Below are 22,263 nucleotides of genomic sequence, written 5' to 3'. Positions count from 1 at the left end.
AAACTTGCTATGTCGGCAGGGGTTCAAATACTTATTTTCCCCACTGTATATTTCATGAGACAGAAACACAAACCCATCCTAGAGTATCTCTACAGCTCTACCTTGCTTTAGACACAGCAGACACATTTCTGCTAGAGAATCTCATCTCCATCTCATCACCCAAAGGTCTAGCACACCCCTGTAACAGATACCCCTCCGTTCTCATCCATATTTAGAGAGATAGAGATGCTGAAGTCTGTGTGCGTGTGCGTGTGTGTGTGCGTGTGTGTGTGTGCGTGTGTGTGTGTGTGTGTGAATGTTTTGACATTTGGTTTTTAGGAGTGTTTCTGTCTCCGCCTACTCAAGATCAGGTCTCTGGAGGGCCTGGGGGGGATCTCAAGGCGCCTGGGAAACTCAGGCCAGCCTCGCCTTGTTGGGGAGGGAAGCTTTAGGAGCTGGCAAAGAGCCAAGGCCTGAGTAGATTTGCATATTAATTCACTTGAGGATGAAGTGGAGAGGAGACAAAAAAAGAAAACCACAACTTTCTCTGAACAGAAATAACTCAGAATATTTAGGCCAGCCCACTACAACTCTTCTGGGTATGAAATATTCATGCAGTCACGTCCTGCTTGGTGAAAGACAAAGGAGGAGGAGGAAGCTGCCAGATGCGAGATCTAAAGGTGCTCTGCAGATATGCAGGCTGCTTGCACCACCCTTAGTCAGGCAACCTCGGCCCATCCCCATTATAGATTATAAATAGTCTATGGAGCCATAATTCACTCCTGTAAACGCTACATATGAATAAACATCAGTTTAAAAGTGAAGGAATAAGTAGAGACAAAGAGAGAGTGAGGTGGTGGGATGAAGACTTGAGAGGGACTGAGTGAGTGATATGTTCTATTGTGCAGTAATCCCCCCCCCCCCCCCCTTATGCTTTCAGTGACTGGAGTCTCCCAAAGAGCAGCTTTCTTTTGTCTCTCGTTTTCATTTTCCTTCGTTAAAAATGCCTGGCCTCCCTAAAAATAGGCAGACCGCTCAACACACACTTGTCAGGGTCAGCACCACCATCATGTCCACTTCCCCTGAGACTCAAACCCTTGATCCCATCACATCACCTCGTAAAGCTTGTGAGCTGTGCTACGTGCGCGTCAGTGCATACTCCATTAGGAAGCTAAGGGGCCCTGTCCAAACAGCCAACGAGTGACACAAGGGGTGAAGAGTTAGCTACAATTGGCCGAGCCGGGGGCGCCGGGTCCTGGTAGATAAGAACCGCACCAGGCCTGGATTAATAACATCTGCGCCCGGCCCTGGTAAATAAAAACTACTTGCGGCTCCCCTGAATCTGTCATGTATGTACAGTGTACACACTGGAAGAGACCTTCTCTGTCCAATGTTGTTCTCTATAACACATGGGAGGCAAGGGAAGGGGATGAACGGAGGGTTGTTGGACTGTTGGAGTTGGAAAGGCTGCGCAGACAGCACACACAGCATGCATTCCTCATCCAGTGTGTTCCGTGTATTGCTCGTCAGTGAGGACGGGTATGAGGAGAATGAAGGGGGTTGGACAGCGGTTAGAATGCAGCGGTTTTTTTTGTAGTGCACATTTCAGCACAAACATCATGCTGCTTGAAATCCCAATTCGAAACAGATCCAAAGCAATACAATTTATACTGGGGAACATTCCTATACACAAACACTTGCAGAGACAGGATAAAATAACTGATTTGGACAAAGCTTTGTCCATATTTTAATGAAAGAACCACTGCTGTTCGGCTTCAGCAAATACACTACACTATCTACTAATGCAAGACAAGCCCTATTTATTGATTGTGTATTCTGTTGTCATCAGTACAGAAGCTTGCAAGCCTATCTCTGTCTCACTCTTAACCTCATGTCATTCTAATTGTCTCTCTCTTCCTCTCTTTCTCCTTCTCCCAGACAGCAGTAGACAACTGATTCAAGTGTACCATTCAACTTCACCTTCTAAGGAGACATGCGCTAGCCACACATTGCCAAACATCTCAGAGAAAGAGACAAATCCTGAGAGGATAAAGATCAGCTTTGCCTTTATGGGAACTAAAATAAGGCAAAGAAGCAAACAACTTTTTTAAGAAGAAGTACCTGAAAAGGAGAATTTCTAAGAAAAATCCTCGACTGAGGGCGCTTGGCTCAAACCACTCTCAAATGGCAGCGCAGCTGACGTGCCAGAGCAGATGTTCACAATTTCTCAAGCAGCAGAACTCTGCGTTTCTCCCCCAAACCCAACCTTCACGGCAAATACCTGACAGAGTCGATTATTGCGATATCGTGAAAAAGAAGCTCATAATAGGGATCAAGAGCATGACCTGAGCTTCCTCCATCCTAGCTGCACAGAGAATGGAAATAATGGCGTTGTTAATAAATATGTTAATAATACATTTTTTTTATAAATATGTTAATAATAATGGAATGCGCTGCCTGTGTTGATACACTTCTCTGATACACTCGGACGGAGGGGACTTATATGCAGTACCAGAAGGTTTTAAGGCAGGTCCCTGAAAGCTAGCGTCAAAGATGAGATACAAAGAAAACTGACAGATAATGTGACATGTAACAACCACTTGTGCTTACCCAGACAGTTTCTTAGCCTACCCTGAGCTGACAAGAATATTCATGGGAGAATCAGTTTTAACCAAAACAGTATAGAACCAACCTCGGCTCTGTCCTATGAATATACAGCCGCGGAAAAAATTAAGAGACCACTTCAAAATTATCAGTTTCTCTGGTTTCACTATTTATTGGTATGTGTTAAAGTAAAATGTACATTTTTGTGTTTTATTCTATAACCTACTGGCAACATTCCTACCAAATTTCAAATAAAAATATTGTCATTTAGATCATTTATTTGCAGAAAAATGACAATTGGTCAAAATAGCAAAAAAGATGCAGTGTCTTCAGATCTCGAATAATGCAAAGAAAACAAGCTCATATTCATTTTTAAGCTACACAATACTAATGCTTTAACTTAGGAAGAGTTCAGAAATCAATATTTGGTGGAATAACCTTGATTTAAAATCACAACTTTCATGTGTCTTGGCATGCTCTCCACCAGTCTTTCACATTGCCGTTGGGTGACTTTATGCTACTCCTGGCGCAAGAATTCAAGCAGCTCGGCTTCTTTTCATGGCTTGTGACCATCCATCTTCCTCTTGATCACATTTCAGAGGTTTTTTATGGGATTCAGGTCTCGAAATTGGGCTGGCCATGACAGGGTCCTGATCTGGTGATACTCCATCCACACCTTTACTGGCCTGGCTGTGTGGCATGGAGCATTGCCCTGCTGGAAAAAACACTTCTCAGAGTTGGGGAACATTGTCAGAGCAAAAGGAAGCAAGTTTTTCTTCCGGGACAACGTTGTACTTTGCCTGGCTGAGGTTTGTAAAAGACCATAAGGATTGAACCAAAGCGGACTGGAGGGTCTCCTAGTTCGTCTTCTCTGATGAGTCCAATTTTCAGCTTTGCCCAACACATGGTCGTCTGATGGTTAGACGGAGACCTGGAGAGGCCTACAAGCCACAGAGTCTTGCACCTACTGTGAAATTGGACTCATCAGGATGGTCACAAGCCATGAAAAGAAGCCGAGCTGCTTGAATTCTTGCGCCAGGAGTAGCATAAAGTCACCCAACGGCAATGTGAAAGTCTGGTGGAGAGCATGCCAAGACACATGAAAGTTGTGATTTTAAATCAAGGTTATTCCACCAAATATTGATTTCTGAACTCTTCCTAAGTTAAAGCATTAGTATTGTGTAGCTTAAAAATGAATATGAGCTTGTTTTCTTTGCATTATTCGAGATCTGAAGACACTGCATCTTTTTTGCTATTTTGACCAATTGTCATTTTTCTGCAAATAAATGATCTAAATGACAATATTTTTATTTGAAATTGGGTAGGAATGTTGCCAGTAGGTTATAGAATAAAACAAAAATGTACATTTTACTTTAACACATACCAATAAATAGTAAAACCAGAGAAACTGATAATTTTGAAGTGGTCTCTTAATTTTTTCCGCGGCTGTAGATATCATGCATTCATAAGCTACTTTCCAACCGAGTCGGCAAGCCATACCTTATAACCTGGAGACTTGATTGAGACATCACTTTGACCGGGGCTAGGCTGATCTACCAAATGTTTTCAACTCAACTGGTACCCTCACGCTCCAACACTCTTCAAAAAGAAATGTTTACACATAAGGTCGTCCTTCTCACTTTTCTTTTTTTGATGCGTCTGGCCTCAGCATCAGTTCCAGTCACTGCCAAAGCACAGACCTTTGATCTGCTATTCCGTGTGTGCATGAGGCAGGCACACACACACACACACACACACACACACACACACACACACACACACACACACACACACACCACACTATTCCCTGTGTGTGCATGAGGCAGGCAGGCACACACACACACACACACACACACACACACACACACACACACACACACACACACACCACACTATTCCCTGTGTGTGCATGAGGCGCAGCCAAACGCCCGGGCTACAGTCACTCGCAGCTACGCCAGCCAGCCTCTCTCAAATACTAGCCCCCTCACGTGCAGCAGACAGGACAATCTGTGCTGCGTTCCCTCTTCATCCACCTCCAAAGTGCTTTGTCCTGCTGGGTCATACCTGAATGGGTGTGAATGAATGAATGGCCTGAAAAATGTTCAGAATGAGGCACAGACAAAAAGCTGAATTAGAGGCTGTTTAGGTGGATGGTGGATGGATGAAACTAACTTTTATATTCCGCTTTTTGCAAATTCAGAGCCATAGAATGACGAAAAAGCAGATACATACCAGGAGAGATGGCAGAGCAAGACAGATGAACAGAGAATAGGCAGAATAGAATCAGATTAATACTGACTCAACATGCTCAGTCTTGTCCTTTCATACCACACCATACATAACATAATACTATACATTACATCATACCATTCTGTGTGTCCTGCATCTCCCAATACAGGCTTGACTACGTAATGAATCACCATTTTGTTTGCTGACATAAGCACCACAGAAGTCTTGACTTGATATTGTGAATGTATGCACCTTTTAAAAAATGACTCTAATTCACAGTAAACTAGGCCACGGGCCCCCCCTTCAGTGCACGTCTCTCATCGCACCCTGCTCTGCACACCTGACCGAACTCATCAGTAGCACTCCTGCTCCGCCAAGCACTCCTGATGTGGTAAATCAAGAGCATTACAATGACACAGAATTCCACCCGGTGTGCCTGGACCATAGAGACAGATAGATGAGTTGGAATGTGTGGGTGTTGGGGGTCGGGGGTGTCAGAGGGACAGAGACGCCTCGCAAATAGGCCACATTGCAGTCAGAAACTGGTATGAAGTACAAGACTACCGAATCCCCCGGCAAGCATGAAGAATGCGCTTGGATACACTCGTTCACGGTTCCCTTCATAATCACGTCTGGCAGAAGACATTCCTTGACACTCATTCTTTGAGTTCCAACACAAATCCACTATTGCACCGCAGAGAGTGAATACCCCAAACCCCAGTGCTCTCCTGCCATCAGCTTTCATAAATATTCAGCCATCGCTGGGCCGACATAAAAGACTTCAATTCATTTTTTAAATGTATCTCACTTGTGAATATGCAAATCCATGCCATGCCATCCTCATATAACCCAGATCTAATCCTAGCTCTGTAAACAGGCGTCTTTAGTGAATAAATGAAAAAGCAATACACTTAGCAGCATCAGGCTATTATGAACATTATGCAGAAGCTGCACCTCTGTAATCAGTTCTGACCATAATTGCTGTCAAGCTGCATTCTGAAAGGAGGGGAGATTCATCAAATGCATACTCAAACTCTGGAATAGGGAACCAGTAAGTATACAGTAGATGAGGAAAATTGACCAACAAATTTCCAACCATAGCAGCACAACATTACTGTTAGGTCATGGTTACCGGACCTGACACTGGTAATGCATTGGCACAGACCAGGTGAGTATTTGACAACATGATGGTGAAGTAACGCATCTGCTGTTTGACCAGCTCTGCAACAGACTGGTGAAAAGTGAAGAAAGTGAAAGTGACTCTATGGCAGAGGTGGTGTCCACACACACACTCTGAAATCAACCTCTGCATTTGACCCATCCAGGGAAGTAACACTAACCCGGAACAGTGAGCTGCCTTTGACGGCGCCCGGGGAGCAGTGATCGGGGTTAGGTGCCTTGCTCAAGGGCACTTCAGCCGTGGATGTGGGCATGGGAGAGCAGTGGTCTACCACTTCCCCTGCCCACATTTTTCCTACTGGTCAGGGATCGAACCGGCCACCCTACGGTTTCCGGCCTGAAACCCTAACCAGTAGGCTGCCCTTAGTGAAGTAGTGCATCTGCTGTTTGACCAGCTCTGCTTACAATAATGTGGTAGCATTCCAGCAGCAGCCTAATTGGTGATGGTAATGATTATTTGATCAGTGATAGCCAAGATGTATACCGTACTTTAACTACACTACCATTCTTAAGGCAGGGCTCATTACTGTAGCCCACCTTGCAAGCTTTAATTACAGACCTTTGATTTAAGAATATACATATGACCTATAGGTTGTTTATTTCATATGGCCACGTCCTTTTTCAAGATGGCACAAGAACACTATAATCAATTATGTACAATACAATATATGGCCATGAGAGACCGGTGATCGAGCACTTCAATGGCATTTTACCAAGTGATTTAAAAAAATCAAATCATTCCACAAGCTGTCAGACAGGCTGTAGAGCTAAATGTGTATGTAATTTGGAAAAGACAGTTCTCCCTGATTCATAACACTAATTTTAATTCATGTTGCCTGGTGACAGTTCCATTACTAAGGGTGGGACTTGACAAATGTCCCTATGGGAAAAAAAAAGACTCTCGATTGGGTCCGTTAGATACTGAAAGTGTCAGATTTTAATGTGTTTTCATTACACAAAAGTGTCACACTGACTCACAGAGATCCATGTGAGCATCTGCAAAAAACGTGACATGACATCGATGTAGACGGAGCCACAGTAACTTTACATTAACTTCCTGGTAATCCTTGTTTAGACTGCTTCAATCTAGAATGTTTTGGCACTTCTTCAAGGTCAGGAAACGGAGCCCAGAGAGCTCTCGGGACAGCTTCCCACAACTGGCACGTGTACCTTTCACAGCTGTGCTGGACCGTGTACCTTTCACAGCTGTCCTGGACCGTACTTTCAGCCCTGCAGAGCAGAGTTCCATCAGCCTGTGTCTCGATGACGCCATCTAAACAAGGCTGAGTGATGCTCAAAACAATCAAGGAACTGAATGCTCAAAACACCAAGAGAGCTGTGGTTCATTCTGGCATCAGTTAGAGAATAATACTGCAATTTCACAAGGCCATGTAATGTTGAAAAACATTTTACACAAAATGAGAAAGGTGAAACAATATCCCACACTACAATAGCTTTCATTTAAAATTAGATGCTTTTGGTTTAACCTCCTCAAACTTTTTCAGTGAAAAACTTAAAACTGAAGACTTTAAAGGAGTACAAAAGCGGCTTTTTCTGAATCGGGGGTACAGCTTTTACAGATCAATACTCCTTGGAAACAGCTTTGTCATCTCAGACAACACGACACAAAATGTATTTCACAAACTCTTTCCCAAACTGACTGACTTATTGGCGGACAATGATTTATACGTATATCAGGTCTATTTTTTGTTTAGCAATTCCGATCCAACTTAAATATGTTACAGGCTCATGTCTGGGTTACAGCTTCTAAAGCTCTGTTTTCTCAACCCTATTCACTACCTTATTTGATCCCTAGGCTTTCTACGGCCTGCCAAGTAGAGCAGAAAGCAATCAGTTCACTGCTGTAGCAGAGAGGAGCCAGGGGCTCTCCTGACCTTCACCTGGGTCTGACCAGGTAATCAGGTGGCTCAAGGAGTAAGTCCTGTAACCTTGATTGCAAATTGAGTGCACTCTCAAAACGCACACTCGTTTGCAGGATAGAGTGGTTAGGATCAATCATTCTCATCAGATTCTGAGGTTTGTAGCAGCTGTTTCTTATATGGAAAATGTTGAGTTTCACGTCATATCCACTTTGACACACAGACACTGTCATGTGTCCTAGCATTAATAGAATAGAACAGCTATTTACCATTTTGTTAGTTATCTGAAGGTGTGTGGATTCACGCCATTTACAGAAAACGAAATGTAGTGTATGGCTCTTTCAGATGTACATTTCAGATGTATGACTGAAAAGTCATGTATGGCATCAGTAGTAGCTTTATTAAGTAAGAAGGCTACCCACAGCTGTAAAGCATATAACTGTTTGTGCAATTCTCAAAAATGTGGCGTAACTTTAGAGCTGCTACAGTGTATTCTTAACACTGGGAGAGATTTGAGTTTGAGTTTGAAAATTAAAACGAAAACAAACCAATGATCCTGCCAGATACTGGCTCTATCTTCGTACTTCCTTCTGCATTTAACAGGAAATTATACTTTTAACACGCGAAAAACACCACATAGCCCATATGCACACACAGTACAAGAACAGTCTGTGGGGTAGCATGGTACTGTGAGCCTAAGCGAGAATTCAAAAGAGAGAGAAAATAAGAAAATGTGCTCATGAAAATCTGCCAATCAGCAGAAACTTGCAAATTAGAGGAAATGTGGCCTGGGCCCTGTTCGGCGTACAACTGAAGCTAAGATACTTAATTTAGCTCGCAACTGGAGATTAACTAGCTCGCTAAATGAGAACAGGCCAAGCCGGTCTGGCGACGGGCGCTAATTTATTTTAACCTCAAGTTAATTTATCTCGTCAGCTAAATTGCGCGTGCACGTCTTGCTTCAAAAGGCAAGAAAGGTCGATCCCCAAAACCATGATTTTTTTGAAAGGTACAATGGTCTAAATTCAAAGAAAAACACTATTATTTTCTCCGATAAGGCAGGATATGATCATGAACGCGTTATGAAGAATTCAAGACCATAATGTCAAAATTCAACACTCCCGCGGCTACCACAGCAATATAAGAAACTGTCTATATGATGTATAATACGTGACATCTATTCCCAACACAGAAAGGTACTATGGTGCAGCGGGTTTAGCGTAGGGCTTGCATGCTGTAGATCACCGGTTCGACTCTCCTCACCCTCGTAGGAATTGTAGTTTTAAATCGCTTTGAATAAAACCGTCTGCTAAATGACTAAATGTGAATGTATTAATAAGGAATTCAATACATTTAAGCAATGAAAAGAAATTGTGTCTATTTCTCTCTTCTTATCATGCACCCACCTTACCATCCACCTCCACCATCCACCATTCACTACCGCACAAACACTAGACACGTTTGCAAAACTAAACGTTTGCAATGATGTAAGTTAAAGTAGGTAAAACAACTTTAGCCAATATCTATTTGGGTTATGTGCTCAAATTTCCTGGGATCAAAGAAAACGTTAGTATTCATGTGCAAACTAAAAATCACGTCTCAGGCTGCATTATGAAAGTTATTTCGGGTTCATCAACTGTACCAATGTCTCAACTCTACTATAGGCTACCACTGTCATATAATTATGAGTGCTATGTTCTCCGCATCGCCGACATTACAAAAATGAAGGCTACCACTCTCAAGAAAGTGATGACATTCAATGTTTGACGGTGGTGTATGCAATAAATGACTCGAGAAGGTCTTCTAAATTAATTATTCCTTGTCGGGTGGATCGGTAGCGCTCAGACAAGAACTCATCATGATGGAAAAATGGATCTTCTTGGCGATCGCAAAGAACTCTTCCTACGCTAATCAAACTATGACTCCTTGTCAATGGGATCCCTCCTTTTGGCGTGGGTGTGGCAAGTTTAGCCAGCTAAACTTTGCTTAGCCTGCCCTGGAGCAGGCTAGGGCTAAGCGATTAATTACCATGGAAATTGAGCAAAAGTTGCTTCGCCAAATCCGCTAAAGCGGTGTTGTCTTTTTTTAGCCTGGAGTTTAGCTCGCTAAACCGCTTAGCGAGTGTCGCCGAATAGTACCCTGCTGTGTGTCCAACAGCCTGATCTCACATGCCCCAGTCAGATCGGTGTGTGTGCGTGTCTTTGTGTGCGTGTCTGTGTGTGCGTGTCTGTGCGTGCGTGCGTGTCTGTGCGTGCGTGCGTGTCTGTGCGTGCGTGCGTGCGTGCGTGCGTGCGTACGTGTCTGTGCGTGCGTGCGTGTCTGTGCGTGTGTGCGTGCGTACGTGTCTGTGCGTGCGTGCGTGCGTGCGTGTCTGTGCGTGCGTGCGTGCGTGCGTGTCTGTGCGTGCGTGCGTGTGTGTCTGTGCGTGCGTGCGTGTCTGTGCGTGCGTGCGTGTCTGTGCGTGCGTGCGTGTCTGTGCGTGCGTGTCTGTGCGTGCGTGTGTGCGTGTCTGTGCGTGCGTGCGTGTCTGTGCGTGCGTGTCTGTGCGTGCGTGCGTGTCTGTGCGTGTCTGTGCGTGCGTGCGTGTCTGTGCGTGCGTGCGTGTCTGTGCGTGCGTGTCTGTGCGTGCGTGCGTGTGTGCGTGTCTGTGCGTGCGTGCGTGCGTGCGTGTCTGTGCGTGCGTGCGTGCGTGCGTGCGTGTCTGTGCGTGCGTGCGTGCGTGTCTGTGCGTGCGTGTCTGTGCGTGCGTGCGTGCGTGTCTGTGCGTGCGTGCGTGTCTGTGCGTGCGTGCGTGTCTGTGCGTGCGTGCGTGTGTGTCTGTGCGTGCGTGCGTGTGTGTCTGTGCGTGCGTGCGTGTCTGTCTGTGAGTGCGTGTCTGTCTGTGAGTGCGTGTCTGTCTGTGAGTGCGTGTCTGTCTGTGAGTGCGTGTCTGTGTGTGCGTGCGTGTCTGTGTGTGCGTGCGTCTGTTTGTGTATGCGCACATGTGTTCCTGGGATGATTACCTAACTTCATTCAACAGGGCGCTCGTCCCCCACGTCACCAAGCCTAGCTGATGAGGGGACATGCGGATGAGACTGGCCAGACGGTACCCGTGGGACGCACGAGGAGTCTCTCCGTGGCACTCTGGGAGTGAGCCATCAGCTCCCTGGCCCCCAGCACAGGCCCTTATGTAACAGGCCAACCAGAAGTGAATTACAGATGAGGCGACGGCAGGCTGGGTGAGATTTGGCATCTTTTCCGATAATTAACTTTTCATTGGGAGGACGTGAGCAGCATGCAGGGCAGGGGCGAGTCTGTTCTTCTTGCAGTGGCGCTACATCCATTAGCAATCAATTGGACCCACAGAGCACTTTTCTAATGCCAAAACCAGATCCTGCATACAAACTCAGAGCGTGTGTGTTTGTGTGTGTGGCCTATGGAGAATATTTTGACAGAATAATCAAATTGAGTCAAATGGAGAGTACATAACAGCTACCACCAACACCACTTGCACGTAGGCACGCACGTCCATGTCCACGTCCACTTGCACAGGAGCACGTAAACTTGCTATTTAGGTAAAACCATCCCAATGACAATATGAACGTACTGCTCCAAGACCTCCTATAGAAACTGGCCCCATATTAAAGCCTGGAAACAAACTAAACATGGAGCATATACGGCAGAAGACTGTCAAAAAGGCACAAGACATCCAATAACCATTTCCAACCTCAGACAATCTGTTACAACCATCAAACAGAAGCTGCATACAGGTGCAGAGCACAAAAGCAGATGGCTTATGTCAAAGTCAGCCTGTGTCCCTGGCCAAGGGGCTAGAGAGATGAGGACGCGCAAGATGAGAGGGCATCAACAGAAACTAATTAAAGCCCACCCTGTCATTAGTTAGTGGAGGCCTCAGAAAACAGTCAAGGTTGAATTTAATGGACAAGTGACACGTACACATGTGACGCATTCATTATCAAACCAGGAGGCAACCACTTTTCTCTGTTTGCTCCAAACTCTGACAGCGACTGAGCAGAGGAGGCCAAAACTGACTTCACCGAACTGAATTTCGACTGCACTTCCTGTCTTCTTGTAGAAGGTATTTTTCCCTTTCTTTCTCTCTCTCTCTCTCTCTCTGTCAATGAGATTCGGCTGTGTTTATGGTGTGTGGGTTGTGCGGTAGGCAGCAGGGCGTGCGGAGCAAGCTTCTCACAGCCAAGAAGCAGAGAGTGGCACAGATGCGCGGCATTACTACTACTCGTGCCGCGCTCCAGCCGGCTACCGGCCACCCACTCTCCCCTGTGGTACTGCGACACCTCGTTCACGGCGCACCAGGGAGTGTGGGTGGGTGCCACCTCCTTCACATGGATGCCAAGAACAGAGCTATTCACAGCACACTGCAGTGGTCTCCTAGCCTGGATACCTGACCGAACCTAGCCCCGCCCACAACCTTTGAGGTCTGGAAGTTCGTTAAAAGAATAACAGAGAAACGCAATCAAGGCATTTGTCGATCGATAAGATGTTTTTGCCGTCCTTCCTACGGGATCCAGTAAAAGTTTAATGTATCAGCTGGCCCCGTCGTGATACTACGTTGATCTGATTGGTTCTAGGTCTATCCAATTGAGCGAAAAGGCATTTTTTCCCCTGGTACACGCCCCATAATCACAGCCCCACGGAGCAGTATCAGACTCATATTCTGACTAGAATTATGAGTATGACATCGTCAGGCTAGTGGTCTCCCACACTGCACAACAAGTTCATCACTATAGAGGCCTCAAGAGAGCCCAGGATGAGAGAAGAATACTTCTCATATACGAACAGAACACAGGCTAGAAGCACAGAGGGAATTCAGACCCCACATACAAAGTCAATATAAACCCAGAGAAACCTGGTTTGCATTTCTAGTTTTGATGATTCTTTTCAGACCAGAAACTGTACAGTAGTATGTGTCTGCAACTGTTCAGTTGGCATTCTACCTAGTTCAATCAAGTATTAATCAATTAGGCCTATGCAACTCAGCAGTTGATAGGGATGCACCGATACCACTTTTTTACAAACCGATACGAGTACGAGTATTTTTATTTCTGTACTTGCCGATACCGAGTACCGATACCGATACTTCCAAGATTTGATTTCCATGAAAGATTTTATTTTATCCTCTGCAGGTTATGTCAAGCCTATAGTACAACATTAACAGAAGGCTATCCCAAGCCAAAAATAAAGAGCTTTCTGGTTTAAACCAAAAAAAAAAAAAGAGTCAATATCATCACATTAGACAAAATTTGCATATAGACAGATGGCAATTTAATTTGCTGCATAGTTAACAACACAGTCTGCTTAACAAAAAGTGAACAGAACTATCCTGGATGATAAGAACATGAGCACAGTTCAGTTACAAAAGGATCAACAACTCTCTTCCTCCCCTTCTCTCTCTCTCTCTCTCTCTCTGTCTGTGTGCGTGCGCGTTTTTGTCTTTTGAAAGACGTCAGTAAAGATTGGTTGCTTGGTCTCTTAAGCCACTGGCATGAGTGAACTTTGTGTGCTTAGCACTATGGTGCGTCTTCAGATGTTTAATCAAATTGCTTGTGTCAAACGAAGTACTTTCCTTTCCCCCCTTCGACACGGTAACAGTGCAGATCTTACACTGTGCCTTACTCCTTTCATCATTTATCTTAAAATGAGTCAAAATCGCCGTTCAGGCAGCACAACGGTATAGCGATTTCTTACTAGAGTTTAATGTTGACAATGAACTGGGCTACGTTCTTGCAGCCAAATTGACACTTGCCTGAAGTTTGACTGTGTTAGGGAAGTTGTTTGCAACCTAGCCAACATAGCTATCACAATAACATTGCAAAGAAGTTAACGCAAAAGCACTTAATATTAGCATCAGGCGGAAAAACGGAAAAAAAAAACGTAATACTAGCATCAATGTCCAAGAGTGTTAAAACAACCTTGCTTACATCGCTAACGGGATGTCTTGCTAGCGGCTACTTGCTAGCGGGTGTTTATGACAAACTAACAAGATTCCTGAAACACAAGACAAGACAGACGTCCTCTTTTACCCTCACATGTCCTCCTTTCGAGACCTAAATGCGTCCGGGTAAAAGAGGAGAAAACAAATACATTCCCGTCCCCGTCAATCAACCGTAGCAAATGGCAATAATATGTTATAGGCGCAGCGTCGCTAAAGACAGTAGGCTAGCCCCTACACTTTGCCTATGTAACAGCAGTTCTAAGTTAACTGCAAAACATAAAATAGCCGAAGATAGCACTTACCTTTACTGGAGGTCGTACGTGTTAAGTTTAAAATCTCTAGCGAAACCGCTAGCTTACGCAAGCCACCTCCACACATCGTATCCAAGCTGTTATTGAATTCATTTAAACTGCAAGTTCAACCTCAACTTATATGTCTGCAATACCGCTCTCGGCCTCTATGCAACTCGCCGCTCTCACACCTGGCATGCATAGACAGTAGAGGAGAAGAAAACACACGCGTTAAGACGCAACACTGGGTATCGGTTTTTGGTATCGGTAATTTAAAACGAGTACGAGTACGAGTATTTTAACGAAGTATCGACCCGATACCCGATACTGGTATCGGTATCGGTGCATCCCTAGCAGTTGATGATTGATTCAGTTTGAGGTATACACCATGCGTATGACTTTTTCAACTGCTGAACTGTTAGACCTAAATGTAACACTTGACTTCTTCAACTGCTGAACTGTTTTACCTAAATGTAACACTTGACTTTTTCAACTGCTGAACTGTTATACCTAAATGTGTCGGCAGATAACTACAATAATTGTTTAAACTGCTGATGCTGCAGTTCACCTTTCAGATGATTCAGGGCTGACTTCTATCCCTAACAATAATTATATTTCTTTACCTCAAGCCATGCGGCAAAAGTCAGTAAATGAGCTGCAACACAACGCCAAGAATGTTCTAAAAACTTAAACATCTTACACTGAACATCTTAAAAAACCAACAGGTCCTTAATCAACAGAGAGCTCAGCCCAAATACTCAATGTAATGGCAAGTGAACTGCTTAATGCACACAGTTCTGTTAGTCCAAGACAGATCAATTTGATGAGAATGCAACACAACTTAAAAAAAATACTTCACATTAAAATCCACAAAAAAAGTATTCTGACTCTTTTTACTCATGTCTCTACCTATGTCTCTACCTATTAACGCAGCAGACACTTCATCAAAATGTAAATAATGCCACACTTGGGAGGCTGGCTGACTGGCGCACACACACACTGGCTGGGCCCCTGGCAGCAAGGATGACGTGAGGGGGGGTCGGTATGTTCGGTAAAATTCAGGAGAAGAGGAGTGCGTTGCGGTAAGTGACGTGAGCAGCCAGTAGACGTGTCAGCGATGGCATACATTGACTGATGGGGGGGTTTTCCCCCCCACACACACATAGATGGTGAGGACAAGAGAGAGGGGGAGAGTCAAGGCGAAGAGAGAAAGAGAGAGAGAGGAAGAATGAAGCGGGACTAGCAACAACGTGAGCCCTGATACAGATCTGTTTGCAGAAACTGGAGCCCTCCAAGAGTTGCCAGTAAGGCCGGCTGTTTCTGTAATCACTTCCTGCCCGAATAAAAAAGCCTGGCACAAGCAGCATCCCAGCAGGAAAGCAAAAAGCGCAGGACACAAAGTGAAAACAATCACTTTTTTTGTATTTCCACAGTCACAGGGATTTTGATTTTCAGAGCATTTTTGACTAAACAAATAAACAGAGCAGACCAAACACAGAGCAAAACCATGGTGGGGTGACTTCACTGGATCTAACCCTCAAACACAGAATAAAGACGGGGGGGCGGGTGGGGTGGCATGAAAGATTAGTGAATTTTGGCAGGGCACACTAGCAAAGAACCCTATGTGAGTGGAATTCAGGAAATAAGATCATGACTCTTCCACAAAAACAAGACTGATATGAAAAGCAAGACGGGGAAGGCAGCAGAGCTCGGAAATCATCCTCATCATTATCACCCATCTACAGCTTGTGAGCGCACCACAGCAGGGCAGAGCACACAGGCACAAACAGCAGAGGAGACATGGTGACAAAACAATGATATACAGATTCAAACGCTGACACACATATCAACACAGACACAGACGTAAACACAGACACACAGAGCAAGTCAGACACACCCGACATCACAAAACATCTCAGAATATCAAGGGGAGGAAGTACAGACACCAGACAGCAGACAGACACTGACAGGGCCAACAAACATGCACTGTGCAGTTCTGTACGAACACGTAAAACAACAGCACTTTATTGCCAAAAGACATGAGTTAGCATGCTAGAAAGCCTTTTATCAGTGCCATCTGTGCTGTTGGTGGTGTTGTTCTGCATGCTTCTCAGTAGTTAGATTGCTAGTTTTCAACCAAAACTCCTTACTGAGGCTTTAAGGCTTTTATGCCAGGGTGCCAAACCAGAGTGAAAACAAAGCCACCACAAGCAAGTCAATTCACCCATGATGCAGAGCAGCTAACAGACCAAAAAGTGTTTCGATTTTCTTTGAGTTTTTAATGAATGCAAAATCTTGTCTCTGCGTGTTAAAAGGGCAGTGCACTGGTATGTCAGTTTGGACACCTTTTCTGGGTGGTGAGATTTCTCTCTAAGTAGGAAGAAGGTGCGGGGGAAAAATGTGAATACAGAGTGAAGTGACAGCCTTTAACTAACTCCAACTACACTGCTGTGCTCTTTAATTAAAAGGCATCGGACCAAAGGCACACATCACAAAGTCACCTTGAAAATCTCTTCAAGGCGGAGCAGAGTGAAAAAGAAAGTTGTGGGGTTCTTCCCCCCTCCTTCCCTCTTATGCAAAAGACAAATATGACCAGTGAAAGCTGGACTTGAAAAAGTGACTTGATTGGAGTAAAAAAAAAAACAGTGGAACATTCATTTTGTTCTACAGGACAAGGATATATGAAATTGCTTTCAAAGCACGCGAAACAAGAGATGATACCAAATTAAGCGAAAATTGTCTTTTTCTCTTGCTTGCTCACTCCTGCTCTCCCTCCCTCCCTCCGTCCCTCCCTCCCTCCCTCCCTCCCTGCTATATTTCTCCCAGGTGAGCAAAGATGTGTAGTGGAATACGTACTTATGTCCATGGAGGGCCAACAGTCATAAGACTTAAAGCCAATGAAACCTCTTGCTAAGAGAGTCCGAGCGATCATGCTCCCCCAGATAGATATGCTCGTCACACAATTCAATCATCAACAAAATCCAAACTTTTAAGAAACTGATCTTTGAACTTGTTGAGAGGACAGTAAAGGTGTCCAGAGGACAGTTAAGGTGTTTTTGTTAGGGTTTGTGCTGTGAGAATTAGTGATTCCAAGAACTTGCCCTGCGAAGTTTCAAAGCTTCAGGATCAGGACCATCAAAAATGTCATCCATTATCAACCAAGTCAAAACTAAATGTCAGACGATACAAATGATTGACAGGCAACAAAGGGTTTTGGATCATTCATTCAATTGCAGTTTTACATTGATATCATACAATTTTTGATAAAATGTAAACAATGATAAGGATAATGATAAAGATAATGATAAGTTTTCATGTGAACAGTAATTTTTGTTCCAATCAGCCTTAATGCAGCTTTTACTGATAGCAACAGAAAGAATACATTACACATGTGACCTCCTTTTGGTTTTAATGATCTGACCTACAAATTAAGTCATCAAAGCCTGTAGTCAGCATCCTCATTCATGCTCCATACTCAGCAACAAGACAGAGACTGTTGCTAAGGAAAGCGGTCTCCACAAGGCTAAACCCTTCACAGAGCCAGCCGAACCCCCTTAGAACAAACACAATGGCGACAGTGGCAAGAAAAAAAACTCCCTGTTAATCAGGAAGAAACCTTAAGACGAACCGCAGCACATATTAACCGCGGTTGATCGAACCCCCTAAGAGCAAGCACAATGGCGACAGTGGCAAGAAAAAAATCCCTATTAATCAGGAAGAAACCGTACACAGAACCGCGGCACATTATAATAATACATTATGATATCTGCATTAATATCAGACACATACTTGTGGCTATGTAGATTGTAGTGAGGCTTCATCAGACTTGTTTTAAGATAACATAAAAAGACGGGTGTCTTTGAAGGGCTGTTGGAATAGTTTTTAAATTAATAGTGGCAGCAGAAAAGTTCTTCAGAGGCCAGAGCAGATAAAATGACAGGAGAGCCATTTCCAAAATGATAAGAGGCAAATGTTAAAACCTGACCACCCAAAATCACACTAAATCATGTCTTTTTGACACTAACACAATCTCTCATGTGAAAGACCCACAGAGACTGTGTATAGTTCACAAACATATTTCCTTGAATATCCTGGCCTAGATCTCTCTTGTTATTCTTTCACTGAATTCAAACTTAAGCCCCATTGTGCTTTAAGCAGAATTCTTCCATCAATCAAATGTTCACATTCAACATCAATGTGGAGCAGAAAAAAACAAGATTGAGGGATCGGCAGGGTAGCATGACAAGACAAGTGTTTGGAGAACAACAATGGCTAACTGCAGCTCCCCCCATACAAATCTGACCCCTTAAAAACAACTCCCATTCTCTCACCCTGCTTGAAAGGCATTTAGCCTCGCACTGAAGCTCGTCAGTCGAAACGGACGTGTAAATGTATGTTTGTGTTTGGGTTTCCTCATCGGCGAGAACAAAGCTCGAAAACATCCTTCTGGCAAATTCCAACCAGATGTCATTGTGGTGAAATCAACTCTTCCACTGGACGGAGACGGGGGGTAGGCATGTATCCTGTGATTCTTAGATACTTCTTGCTCCGCAACATCCAACACTGGGGAGACGCACGTCAACAATGGAGGTAGGGTGCCATAGGGGCATTAGCTGGTCACTGTTTTATATATGTTGTGTGGATATGGGAATGCATTTATTCACCCCAAATGTACTTCTTCTTTCCCTACATACATCCATCCCTCCCTTTTCATATTCAAGTCATGTTTGTTCTGAGCCCATTGGTCTCAGGGAATCACGTGATGTTTTTTTTGATGGCTTCAGCCTTATTTATATTTTCAATGCAGACATTACAAGAGTAGTCAAGGAACAGGAATATTCGATGGCACCTCCTCTAACTGCTGCCTCGTGAGGAATGCAAAGTCTGTGCAAAATCAAACCTGTTCTTCCTACACATTCAAAGCAGGGGGTGTGATTAAAAGGATACAGGCTTATTAAAAGAACACACCCACACAAACCCACCAGAGCTGGGAACTGGAGGCGTCAGGGAGAGAGAGAAAAAAAAACATCATAGAAACCTCTGTGCAGGAACCCTGTATAAACTCAGCCTAGTTCCCGCTGAAATCTAGTGTTCCTGATTTTTTTCTACATCAAGGCGTTGCTGGAATCGCTGCAGTCCATTAATGAATGTAGCACCCCCAAGTTTTTGTCAGTGCTTTGGGACAGCACAGAGGCACATGACATGGCGATGGTGGAGGGGATGCTCTTATTTGTTACAGGGAGGTTCTGGAGTGGCTTTCGGTTGCCATACTGAACCTCTCAGCTTGTTTGGAGTCCACCTGTCCCCTGTTTACACTCCAGCCGAGCAGCCCGCCATTGGGCTCTCTATGGATTCGCTGCCCTCTTCCATGTTGTGCCAGACACTGCCAACGAGGAGGACAAGAGGAGGAAGAGCAGGAGGATAAGGGATGGTTACCTCGTTGCAGGAGAGATAGGGGTCTGTCTGTTGTTATCCAGTAACATTACACAACCCCAAGAGACCAGAACCACTTCAGTCATAACACACAGGTGACTGAAGAGAGCGGCCCTGGTTCCATCCAAGGGAAGTACAGCTGGCACAGTTACCTAACCCTCAGCACCAGATGTTACCTCAGGTCAGCCCGGACCTTCCTGTAAAGAGACACATCCTCTGCAGGCACCTGGCAGGGCAAACATGAGTATCTCAAGAACCATTATGCAACACTCTACATTTTAAAAGGAGGGATGGCATGACGAGTGGAAAAGGAAGACAGAGAAGGGAGGGAGGGAGGGAGGGAGAAGGCTCAAATACAAAGCCACATGAAAGGGAGTCAAGCCGGGGTGAAAGCTAGGGGAGACTAAACATTAATTACTCTGACTCTGAGGACTGTGCTCTGAGACTGAGACCAGGTGTCAGATCTTATCATCCACCCTCACCATCCCTCGGATCCCTGCTGCCCAGCAACTGTTGCATTTGTTAGCTTCAGCTTAAGCCCTTCTTCTTCAGCAGTAGCCATTATCCATCCAGCCATATCAATCGATCAACATCAATGCACATGTAAACATTTACACCCACAAACCCTTAGGTATTGGCCATTATCAGTTTTATGAAGGAGGTTTTGCCAGCTTCAGGTACAGTATGTGTTAGATACAGTTGTGATTTAATGCTTTTAAGGTACTACCACTGGCTGGAATGTGTTATATTGCATCTATTATTTAGAATAGGGTACTTTAACAGGCCATGGGAGAGATGGGCCAGGGTGGACTGGGGAGATAAGCCATCTCTAGCTCCATCTAGTGTTGGTCTGAAATGTAATGATGTATGGTACAGGTGAGAGCAATGGGATTGACACAGTAGTTTAATAACAGCAACTCCCTAAACAAACTACAGGTGCCAAGAAGTACTTTACTCTCAGAATAGAGTGTAGATTTATACAGTGAATGACAGTGGATGTTTAGCAACAATCAGCCCATTTTGAGTTATGTACTTCTCTATTAAAGAAGTAATCTAACTAACAATAGGCACACACATGGGGGTGAGAGCTACCTTCACTCCCAGCTAACAGAAATCCAACTACAGGCATCAGCTTTACCACCATCAGACAGCATGAAGGAAAACTACAGTGGCCTCAAGAGGGACAAACATACCCAGCGCAGGCATCCTGTTGTTGATGACGATAAGTGGTAAAAAAAAAGTAAAAAGTACCCTGACCTTCTGAGCACAAGACCCCCACCCCACCATGCCCTATTCCGTTTGTAGAGCAGCTAAATAGGACAGCATTGGCAACAAGGAATACTTTCCTAAAAACAACACATTTGAGGATATAGTGTTGAATAGTGCAGAAAAAACTGCATGGCCTCTGGACATCCTCACAGATTTACCAATGAATGGCCGTATTCCAAAGCCACAAAGCCCTTTTGCACAAAATACCTTTATCTATATCTGCACCTGTGTATCTTTCCATTATTGTTATATAAAGACAATGTACATAACTGTTCATGGACGCATGGAGTTCCAAGAGCTAGAGGAGCTACAGGGCCACACAAACTCAAACTTACGGAACAGTGTGGTGCCCGAACATGAGGTAGCATTGATTTGCTGTAGCATGTGTGCAGCCATCATACATCTAGCATGCTCCAAGTAACATATTCCATTTTCAGTTTTATTAAGCATACCGTCGCCTTCAGTCCATACTACGTATCAAGTCACAGGAATAATCTGTGTAATAGTTTTTTCTAGTTGAAAGACAGCTTTTCAGACAGCTCCAGACAGCTAATGGACACAGAATCGCAGGCAAGAGGAAATCAATCCTAAATTACTAGTGCTGAACAATACCGACAGACTTTGGCTCTAAGATTTATCCTAAAACATAGAGTGCTTGTGCTGTTGTATCCAACTCTCAGTCATGTGTATGTGCATGTTAGAGGCAAGATGTGTGTGTGTGTGTGTGTGTGTGTGTGTGTGTGTGTGTGTGTGTGTGTTTTGGTTGGGTACAGAAAAACAAATCAGAAATAACAGCAGGCAGCAGACACTTTAAGGACTTCCAAAGTCGGATTTCTTTGCCTTTCCTTTGCCATTTTTGTAAACACTGTGTCTTTAGGTATTTTTAAATGTTAACACTGCGTGGGTATTAGGGATGCAAATTATCGATTAATTCATTAATCATTAGTTGATAATCTTATCGATCGACTTTCGATTAATTGATAAGCGGCGTTTTTCACCTGAGTTTCAGTGTTTCAAAAGGGCCTTTACAAATATCAGCTAAATAGTTGAGTTATTATATTACATTACATTCTGATAATTCTATTCTATTATACATTCCTCAAGTAATTATGCATTAGGAAAAGAAAGCAGAAAAGTTTTTTTTATGGTATAACAAAATACATTCTTTAATTTAAAACAAAGAAATAAATTATGGACTGGCTCAGTTCTTGCATTTGAAACAGACATAAAAAAAAAAGAATAGAAGAAATGAAATAGAGAGCCAAACAGAATATTATTGAGCCTATAGATTATGAAGAAACTGCATCTAGGCTATTACAAGCTAACTAGCCAACACAACTCTCTGAAGTTTAACTCGCGCTCACGGTAGTGAGGGATAGAGTAGTTACATTCTTAATGGCAAGCCATCAGGCAAAGGTAAGCTAGCCCGCTAACGAGCTAGGTATAT

General features: G+C 44.0%; 1 protein-coding gene across 1 annotated transcript in view; it reads right to left on the bottom strand.

Annotated features, from left to right (window-relative positions):
- The window catches only part of xxylt1 (xyloside xylosyltransferase 1), a gene marked incomplete at both ends in the record, with an annotated part of 45,092 nt that overhangs the window by 5,314 nt on the left and 17,515 nt on the right, over positions 1-22,263 (bottom strand). The gene's annotated exons all lie outside the window — the stretch shown is intronic.

Source organism: Sprattus sprattus (assembly GCF_963457725.1).
Source record: "Sprattus sprattus genome assembly, chromosome: 2".
NCBI lineage: Eukaryota > Metazoa > Chordata > Actinopteri > Clupeiformes > Clupeidae > Sprattus > Sprattus sprattus.
Note: the sequence above shows the minus strand (reverse complement) of the source record. Positions and strands in the feature narration are given on the sequence as shown.